Source organism: Pseudoliparis swirei, chromosome 22 (genome assembly GCF_029220125.1).
Source record: "Pseudoliparis swirei isolate HS2019 ecotype Mariana Trench chromosome 22, NWPU_hadal_v1, whole genome shotgun sequence".
NCBI classification, from domain to species: domain Eukaryota; kingdom Metazoa; phylum Chordata; class Actinopteri; order Perciformes; family Liparidae; genus Pseudoliparis; species Pseudoliparis swirei.
Window position 1 is genome coordinate 2290867 of NC_079409.1, and position 11519 is coordinate 2302385.

An 11519-nucleotide genomic window follows, 5' to 3' on the forward strand; every position below is an offset into this window, starting at 1 on the left:
TCTGTGATGAACAATGGGTCTGTGATGAACAATGGGTGTGTGATGAACAATGGGTCTGCTATAAACAATGGGTCTGCTATAAACAATGGGTGTGTGATGAACAATGGGTCTGCTATAAACAATGGGTCTGTGATGAACAATGGGTGTGTGATGAACAATGGGTGTGTGATGAACAATGGGTCTGTGATGAACAATGGGTGTGTGATGAACAATGGGTCTGTGATGAACAATGGGTCTGTGATGAACAATGGGTGTGTGATGAACAATGGGTGTGTGATGAACAATGGGTGTGATGAACAATGGTCTGTGATGAACAATGGTCTGTGATGAACAATGGGTCTGTGTGGATGAACAATGGGTGTGATGAACAATGGGTCTGTGATGAACAATGGGTTCAGATGAACAATGGGTGTGCGATGAACAATGGGTGTGCGATGAACAATGGGTCTGTGATGAACAATGGGTCTGTGATGAACAATGGGTCTGTGATGAACAATGGGTCTGTGATGAACAATGGGTCTGTGATGAACAATGGGTCTGTGATGAACAATGGGTGTGTGATGAACAATGGGTCTGTGATGAACAATGGGTGTGTGATGAACAATGGGTCTGTGATGAACAATGGGTCTGTGATGAACAATGGGTCTGTGATGAACAATGGGTCTGTGATGAACAATGGGTCTGTGATGAACAATGGGTCTGTGATGAACAATGGGTCTGTGATGAACAATGGGTCTGTGATGAACAATGGGTGTGTGATGAACAATGGGTGTGTGATGAACAATGGGTCTGCGATGGACAATGGGTGTGCGATGAACAATGGGTGTGCGATGAACAATGGGTGTGCGATGAACAATGGGTCTGTGATGAACAATGGGTCTGCGATGAACAATGGGTCTGCGATGAACAATGGTGTGTGATGAACAATGGTGTGATGAACAATGGGTGTGTGATGAACAATGGTCTGTGATGAACAATGGGTCTGTGATGAACAATGGGTCTGTGATGAACAATGGGTGTGTGATGAACAATGGGTGTGATGAACAATGGGTGTGTGATGAACAATGGTCTGTGATGAACAATGGGTCTGTGATGAACAATGGGTCTGTGATGAACAATGGGTCTGTGATGAACAATGGGTGTGATGAACAATGGGTGTGTGATGAACAATGGGTCTGTGATGAACAATGGGTCTGTGATGAACAATGGGTCTGTGATGAACAATGGGTCTGTGATGAACAATGGTCTGTGATGAACAATGGGTGTGATGAACAATGGGTGTGATGAACAATGGGTGTGTGATGAACAATGGGTCTGTGATGAACAATGGGTGTGATGAACAATGGGTGTGTGATGAACAATGGGTCTGTGATGAACAATGGTGTGATGAACAATGGGTCTGTGATGAACAATGGGTCTGTGATGAACAATGGGTCTGTGATGAACAATGGGTGTGTGATGAACAATGGGGATGTGATGAACAATGGGTCTGTGATGAACAATGGGTGTGATGAACAATGGTCTGTGATGAACAATGGTGTGTGATGAACAATGGGTCTGTGATGAACAATGGTGTGATGAACAATGGGTCTGTGATGAACAATGGGTGATGAACAATGGTCTGTGATGAACAATGGGTCTGTGATGAACAATGGGTCTGTGATGAACAATGGGTGTGTGATGAACAATGGGTGTGTGATGAACAATGGGTCTGTGATGAACAATGGTCTGTGATGAACAATGGGTGTGTGATGAACAATGGGTGTGTGATGAACAATGGGTCTGTGATGAACAATGGGTGAACAATGGGTGTGATGAACAATGGGTGTGGATGAACAATGGGTCTGTGATGAACAATGGGTGTGTGATGAACAATGGTGTGATGAACAATAGGTCTGTGATGAACAATGGGTCTGTGATGAACAATGGGTGTGATGAACAATGGGTCTGTGATGAACAATGGGTCTGTGATGAACAATGGGTGTGTGATGAACAATGGGTCTGTGATGAACAATGGGTGTGATGAACAATGGGTGTGATGAACAATGGGTCTGTGATGAACAATGGGTGTGTGATGAACAATGGGTCTGTGATGAACAATAGGTCTGTGATGAACAATGGGTGTGCGATGAACAATGGGTCTGCGATGAACAATGGGTCTGCGATGAACAATGGGTCTGCGATGAACAATGGGTGTGTGATGAACAATGGGTGTGTGATGAACAATGGGTCTGTGATGAACAATGGTCTGTGATGAACAATGGGTGTGATGAACAATGGGTGTGTGATGAACAATGGGTCTGTGATGAACAATGGGTGATGAACAATGGGTGTGATGAACAATGGGTCTGTGATGAACAATGGGTCTGTGATGAACAATGGGTTGTGATGAACAATGGGTCTGTGATGAACAATGGGTGTGTGATGAACAATGGGTGTGTGATGAACAATGGGTCTGTGATGAACAATGGGTCTGTGATGAACAATGGGTGTGTGATGAACAATGGGTCTGTGATGAACAATGGGTGTGATGAACAATGGGTGTGTGATGAACAATGGGTCTGTGATGAACAATGGGTGTGATGAACAATGGGTCTGTGATGAACAATGGGTCTGTGATGAACAATGGGTCTGTGATGAACAATGGGTCTGTGATGAACAATGGGTGTGTGATGAACAATGGGTGTGTGATGAACAATGGGTCTGTGATGAACAATGGTGTGTGATGAACAATGGGTGTGTGATGAACAATGGGTCTGTGATGAACAATGGGTCTGTGATGAACAATGGGTGTGTGATGAACAATGGTGTGTGATGAACAATGGGTCTGTGATGAACAATGGGTCTGTGATGAACAATGGGTGTGTGATGAACAATGGGTCTGTGATGAACAATGGGTCTGTGATGAACAATGGGTGTGTGATGAACAATGGGTGTGTGATGAACAATGGGTCTGTGATGAACAATGGGTCTGTGATGAACAATAGGTGTGTGATGAACAATGGGTGTGTGATGAACAATGGGTCTGTGATGAACAATGGGTGTGTGATGAACAATGGGTCTGTGATGAACAATGGGTGTGTGATGAACAATGGGTGTGTGATGAACAATGGGTCTGTGATGAACAATGGGTGTGATGAACAATGGGTGTGTGATGAACAATGGGTGTGTGATGAACAATGGGTCTGTGATGAACAATAGGTCTGTGATGAACAATGGGTCTGTGATGAACAATGGGTGTGTGATGAACAATGGGTCTGTGATGAACAATGGGTGTGTGATGAACAATGGGTCTGTGACGCACAATGGGTTGTGATGAACAATGGGTCTGTGATGAACAATGGGTGTGTGATGAACAATGGGTCTGTGATGAACAATGGGTCTGTGATGAACAATGGGTCTGTGATGAACAATGGGTGTGTGATGAACAATGGGTCTGTGATGAACAATGGGTGTGTGATGAACAATGGGTCTGTGATGAACAATGGGTCTGTGATGAACAATGGGTCTGTGATGAACAATGGGTGTGTGATGAACAATGGGTGTGTGATGAACAATGGGTCTGTGATGAACAATGGGTCTGTGATGAACAATGGGTGTGTGATGAACAATGGGTGTGTGATGAACAATGGGTCTGTGATGAACAATGGGTGTGTGATGAACAATGGGTCTGTGATGAACAATGGGTGTGATGAACAATGGGTCTGTGATGAACAATGGGTGTGTGATGAACAATGGGTCTGTGATGAACAATGGGTCTGTGATGAACAATGGGTCTGTGATGAACAATGGGTCTGTGATGAACAATGGGTGTGATGAACAATGGGTGTGTGATGAACAATGGGTGTGTGATGAACAATGAGTGTGTGATGAACAATGGGTCTGTGATGAACAATGGGTCTGTGATGAACAATGGGTCTGTGATGAACAATGGGTCTGTGATGAACAATGGGTCTGTGATGAACAATGGGTGTGTGATGAACAATGGGTCTGTGATGAACAATGGGTCTGTGATGAACAATGGGTGTGTGATGAACAATGGGTGTGTGATGAACAATGGGTGTGTGATGAACAATGGGTCTGTGATGAACAATGGGTGTGTGATGAACAATGGGTGTGTGATGAACAATGGGTCTGTGATGAACAATGGGTCTGTGATGAACAATGGGTCTGTGATGAACAATGGGTCTGTGATGAACAATGGGTCTGTGATGAACAATGGGTCTGTGATGAACAATGGGTGTGTGATGAACAATGGGTCTGTGATGAACAATGGGTCTGTGATGAACAATGGGTCTGTGATGAACAATGGGTGTGTGATGAACAATGGGTCTGTGATGAACAATGGGTGTGTGATGAACAATGGGTCTGTGATGAACAATGGGTCTGTGATGAACAATGGGTGTGTGATGAACAATGGGTCTGTGATGAACAATGGGTCTGTGATGAACAATGGGTGTGTGATGAACAATGGGTCTGTGATGAACAATGGGTCTGTGATGAACAATGGGTGTGTGATGAACAATGGGTGTGTGATGAACAATGGGTCTGTGATGAACAATGGGTCTGTGATGAACAATGGGTCTGTGATGAACAATGGGTCTGTGATGAACAATGGGTGTGATGAACAATGGGTGTGTGATGAACAATGGGTGTGTGATGAACAATGGGTCTGTGATGAACAATGGGTCTGTGATGAACAATAGGTGTGTGATGAACAATGGGTGTGTGATGAACAATGGGTCTGTGATGAACAATGGGTGTGTGATGAACAATGGGTCTGTGATGAACAATGGGTCTGTGATGAACAATGGGTGTGTGATGAACAATGGGTCTGTGATGAACAATGGGTCTGTGATGAACAATGGGTCTGTGATGAACAATGGGTGTGTGATGAACAATGGGTGTGTGATGAACAATGGGTCTGTGATGAACAATGGGTGTGTGATGAACAATGGGTGTGTGATGAACAATGGGTCTGTGATGAACAATGGGTCTGTGATGAACAATGGGTGTGTGATGAACAATGGGTCTGTGATGAACAATGGGTGTGTGATGAACAATGGGTCTGTGATGAACAATGGGTGTGTGATGAACAATGGGTCTGTGATGAACAATGGGTCTGTGATGAACAATGGGTCTGTGATGAATAATAGGTCTGTGATGAACAATGGGTCTGTGATGAACAATGGGTGTGTGATGAACAATGGGTCTGTGATGAACAATAGGTCTGTGATGAACAATGGGTCTGTGATGAACAATGGGTGTGTGATGAACAATGGGTTGTGATGAACAATGGGTGTGATGAACAATGGTGTGTGATGAACAATGGGTCTGTGATGAACAATGGGTCTGTGATGAACAATGGGTGTGTGATGAACAATGGGTCTGTGATGAACAATGGGTGTGTGATGAACAATGGGTGTGTGATGAACAATGGGTCTGTGATGAACAATGGGTCTGTGATGAACAATGGGTGTGTGATGAACAATGGGTCTGTGATGAACAATGGGTCTGTGATGAACAATGGGTCTGTGATGAACAATGGGTGTGTGATGAACAATGGGTCTGTGATGAACAATGGGTCTGTGATGAACAATGGGTGTGTGATGAACAATGGGTCTGTGATGAACAATGGGTGTGTGATGAACAATGGGTGTGTGATGAACAATGGGTCTGTGATGAACAATGGGTCTGTGATGAACAATGGGTCTGTGATGAACAATGGGTGTGATGAACAATGGGTGTGTGATGAACAATGGGTGTGTGATGAACAATGGGTCTGTGATGAACAATGGGTGTGTGATGAACAATGGGTGTGTGATGAACAATGGGTGTGCGATGAACAATGGTGTGATGAACAATAGGTCTGTGATGAACAATGGGTCTGTGATGAACAATGGGTCTGTGATGAACAATGGGTCTGTGATGAACAATGGGTCTGTGATGAACAATGGGTCTGTGATGAACAATGGGTCTGTGATGAACAATGGGTGTGTGATGAACAATGGGTCTGTGATGAACAATGGGTGTGATGAACAATGGGTCTGTGATGAACAATGGGTGTGTGATGAACAATGGGTGTGTGATGAACAATGGGTCTGTGATGAACAATGGTGTGTGATGAACAATGGGTCTGAACAATGGTCTGTGATGAACAATGGGTGATGAACAATGGGTCTGTGATGAACAATGGGTGTGATGAACAATAGGTCTGTGATGAACAATGGGTCTGTGATGAACAATGGGTGTGTGATGAACAATGGGTCTGTGATGAACAATGGGTCTGTGATGAACAATGGGTGTGTGATGAACAATGGGTCTGTGATGAACAATGGGTGTGGATGAACAATGGGTCTGTGATGAACAATGGGTGTGATGAACAATGGGTGTGTGATGAACAATGGGTGTGTGATGAACAATGGGTGTGTGATGAACAATGGGTCTGTGATGAACAATGGGTGTGTGATGAACAATGGGTGTGTGATGAACAATGGGTCTGTGATGAACAATGGGTCTGTGATGAACAATGGGTCTGTGATGAACAATGGGTGTGTGATGAACAATGGGTGTGTGATGAACAATGGGTCTGTGATGAACAATGGGTCTGTGATGAACAATGGGTGTGTGATGAACAATGGTGTGCGATGAACAATGGGTCTGTGATGAACAATGGGTCTGTGATGAACAATGGGTGTGTGATGAACAATGGGTCTGTGATGAACAATGGGTGTGTGATGAACAATGGGTGTGTGATGAACAATGGGTGTGATGAACAATGGGTGTGTGATGAACAATGGGTCTGTGATGAACAATGGGTGTGTGATGAACAATGGGTCTGTGATGAACAATGGGTCTGTGATGAACAATGGGTCTGTGATGAACAATGGGTCTGTGATGAACAATGGGTCTGTGATGAACAATGGGTGTGTGATGAACAATGGGTCTGTGATGAACAATGGGTGTGTGATGAACAATGGGTGTGTGATGAACAATGGGTCTGTGATGAACAATGGGTGTGTGATGAACAATGGGTGTGTGATGAACAATGGGTCTGTGATGAACAATGGGTGTGTGATGAACAATGGGTCTGTGATGAACAATGGTGTGTGATGAACAATGGGTCTGTGATGAACAATGGGTGTGTGATGAACAATGGGTCTGTGATGAACAATGGGTCTGTGATGAACAATGGGTCTGTGATGAACAATGGGTCTGTGATGAACAATAGGTCTGTGATGAACAATGGGTCTGTGATGAACAATGGGTCTGTGATGAACAATGGGTGTGTGATGAACAATGGGTGTGTGATGAACAATGGGTCTGTGATGAACAATGGGTGTGTGATGAACAATGGGTGTGTGATGAACAATGGGTCTGTGATGAACAATGGGTGTGTGATGAACAATGGGTCTGTGATGAACAATGGGTCTGTGATGAACAATGAGTCTGTGATGAACAATGGGTCTGTGATGAACAATGGGTCTGTGATGAACAATGGGTGTGTGATGAACAATGGGTCTGTGATGAACAATGGGTCTGTGATGAACAATGGGTCTGTGATGAACAATGGGTCTGTGATGAACAATGGGTGTGATGAACAATGGGTCTGTGATGAACAATGGGTGTGTGATGAACAATGGGTCTGTGATGAACAATGGGTGTGTGATGAACAATGGGTCTGTGATGAACAATGGGTGTGTGATGAACAATGGGTCTGTGATGAATAATAGGTCTGTGATGAACAATGGGTCTGTGATGAACAATGGGTCTGTGATGAACAATGGGTGTGATGAACAATGGGTGTGTGATGAACAATGGGTGTGTGATGAACAATGGGTCTGTGATGAACAATGGGTGTGTGATGAACAATGGGTGTGATGAACAATGGGTGTGTGATGAACAATGGGTGTGTGATGAACAATGGGTCTGTGATGAACAATGGGTCTGTGATGAACAATGGGTGTGTGATGAACAATGGGTCTGTGATGAACAATGGGTGTGTGATGAACAATGGGTCTGTGATGAACAATGGGTGTGTGATGAACAATGGGTGTGTGATGAACAATGGGTCTGTGATGAACAATGGGTGTGTGATGAACAATGGGTCTGTGATGAACAATGGGTGTGTGATGAACAATGGGTGTGTGATGAACAATGGGTCTGTGATGAACAATGGTCTGTGATGAACAATGGGTCTGTGATGAACAATGGGTCTGTGATGAACAATGGGTGTGTGATGAACAATGGGTCTGTGATGAACAATGGGTGTGTGATGAACAATGGGTGTGTGATGAACAATGGGTGTGTGATGAACAATGGGTGTGTGATGAACAATGGGTCTGTGATGGACAATAGGTGTGTGATGAACAATGGGTGTGTGATGAACAATGGGTGTGTGATGAACAATGGGTCTGCGATGGACAATGGGTCTGTGATGAACAATGGTGTGTGATGAACAATGGGTCTGTGATGAACAATGGGTGTGTGATGAACAATGGGTCTGTGATGGACAATGGGTGTGCGATGAACAATGGGTGTGTGATGAACAATGGGTCTGTGATGAACAATGGGTCTGTGATGAACAATAGGTCTGTGATGAACAATGGGTCTGTGATGAACAATGGGTCTGTGATGAACAATGGGTGTGTGATGAACAATGGGTCTGTGATGAACAATGGGTCTGTGATGAACAATGGGTCTGTGATGAACAATGGGTCTGTGATGAACAATGGGTGTGTGATGAACAATGGGTCTGTGATGAACAATGGGTGTGTGATGAACAATGGGTGTGTGATGAACAATGGGTCTGTGATGAACAATGGGTCTGTGATGAACAATGGGTGTGTGATGAACAATGGGTCTGTGATGAACAATAGGTCTGTGATGAACAATGGGTGTGTGATGAACAATGGGTCTGTGATGAACAATAGGTCTGTGATGAACAATGGGTCTGTGATGAACAATGGGTGTGTGATGAACAATGGGTCTGTGATGAACAATGGGTCTGTGATGAACAATGGGTGTGTGATGAACAATGGGTCTGCGATGGACAATGGGTGTGCGATGAACAATGGGTGTGCGATAAACAATGGGTGTGCGATGAACAATGGGTGTGCGATGAACAATGGGTGTGATGAACAATAGGTCTGTGATGAACAATGGGTCTGTGATGAACAATAGGTCTGTGATGAACAATGGGTCTGTGATGAACAATGGGTGTGTGATGAACAATGGGTCTGTGATGAACAATAGGTCTGTGATGAACAATGGGTCTGTGATGAACAATGGGTCTGTGATGAACAATGGGTCTGTGATGAACAATAGGTCTGTGATGAACAATGGGTGTGCGATGAACAATGGGTGTGTGATGAACAATGGGTGTGTGATGAACAATGGGTGTGTGATGAACAATGGTGTGTGATGAACAATGGGTGTGATGAACAATGGGTCTGTGATGAACAATGGGTCTGTGATGAACAATGGTGTGATGAACAATGGGTGTGATGAACAATGGGTGTGTGATGAACAATGGGTCTGTGATGAACAATGGTCTGTGATGAACAATGGGTCTGTGATGAACAATGGGTGTGTGATGAACAATGGGTCTGTGATGAACAATGGGTGTGTGATGAACAATGGGTCTGTGATGAACAATGGGTCTGTGATGAACAATGGGTGTGTGATGAACAATGGGTGTGTGATGAACAATGGGTGTGTGATGAACAATGGGTCTGTGATGAACAATGGGTCTGTGATGAACAATGGGTCTGTGATGAACAATGGGTGTGTGATGAACAATGGGTGTGTGATGAACAATGGGTCTGTGATGAACAATGGGTCTGTGATGAACAATGGGTGTGTGATGAACAATGGGTGTGATGAACAATGGGTGTGTGATGAACAATGGGTCTGTGATGAACAATGGGTGTGTGATGAACAATGGGTCTGTGATGAACAATGGGTCTGTGATGAACAATGGGTGTGTGATGAACAATGGGTCTGTGATGAACAATGGGTGTGTGATGAACAATGGGTCTGTGATGAACAATGGGTCTGTGATGAACAATGGGTGTGTGATGAACAATGGGTGTGTGATGAACAATGGGTGTGTGATGAACAATGGGTCTGTGATGAACAATGGGTCTGTGATGAACAATGGGTGTGTGATGAACAATGGGTCTGTGATGAACAATGGGTCTGTGATGAACAATGGGTGTGTGATGAACAATGGGTGTGTGATGAACAATGGGTCTGTGATGAACAATGGTCTGTGATGAACAATGGGTCTGTGATGAACAATGGGTGTGTGATGAACAATGGGTGTGATGAACAATGGGTCTGTGATGAACAATGGGTGTGTGATGAACAATGGGTCTGTGATGAACAATGGGTGTGATGAACAATGGGTGTGATGAACAATGGGTCTGTGATGAATAATAGGTCTGTGATGAACAATGGGTCTGTGATGAACAATGGGTGTGTGATGAACAATGGGTCTGTGATGAATAATAGGTCTGTGATGAACAATGGGTGTGATGAACAATGGGTGTGTGAACAATGGGTCTGTGATGAACAATGGTGTGATGAACAATGGTCTGTGATGAACAATGGTCTGTGATGAACAATGGGTGTGTGATGAACAATGGTGTGTGATGAACAATGGGTCTGTGATGAACAATGGGTCTGTGATGAACAATGGGTGTGTGATGAACAATGGGTCTGTGATGAACAATGGGTCTGTGATGAACAATGGGTGTGTGATGAACAATGGGTCTGTGATGAACAATGGGTGTGTGATGAACAATGGGTGTGTGATGAACAATGGGTCTGTGATGAACAATGGGTCTGTGATGAACAATGAGTGTGTGATGAACAATGGGTGTGTGATGAACAATGGGTGTGTGATGAACAATGGGTCTGTGATGAACAATGGGTGTGTGATGAACAATGGGTCTGTGATGAACAATGGGTGTGTGATGAACAATGGGTCTGTGATGAACAATGGGTGTGTGATGAACAATGGGTGTGATGAACAATAGGTCTGTGATGAACAATGGGTGTGTGATGAACAATGGGTCTGTGATGAACAATGGGTCTGTGATGAACAATGGGTGTGTGATGAACAATGGGTGTGTGATGAACAATGGGTTGTGATGAACAATGGGTCTGTGATGAACAATGGGTGTGTGATGAACAATGGGTGGTGATGAACAATGGGTGTGATGAACAATGGGTCTGTGATGAACAATGGGTGTGGATGAACAATGGGTCTGTGATGAACAATGGGTCTGTGATGAACAATGGGTCTGTGATGAACAATGGGTGTGTGATGAACAATGGGTCTGTGATGAACAATGGGTGTGTGATGAACAATGGGTCTGTGATGAACAATGGGTGTGTGATGAACAATGGGTCTGTGATGAACAATGGGTGTGTGATGAACAATGGGTGTGTGATGAACAATGGGTCTGTGATGAACAATGGGTGTGTGATGAACAATGGGTCTGTGATGAACA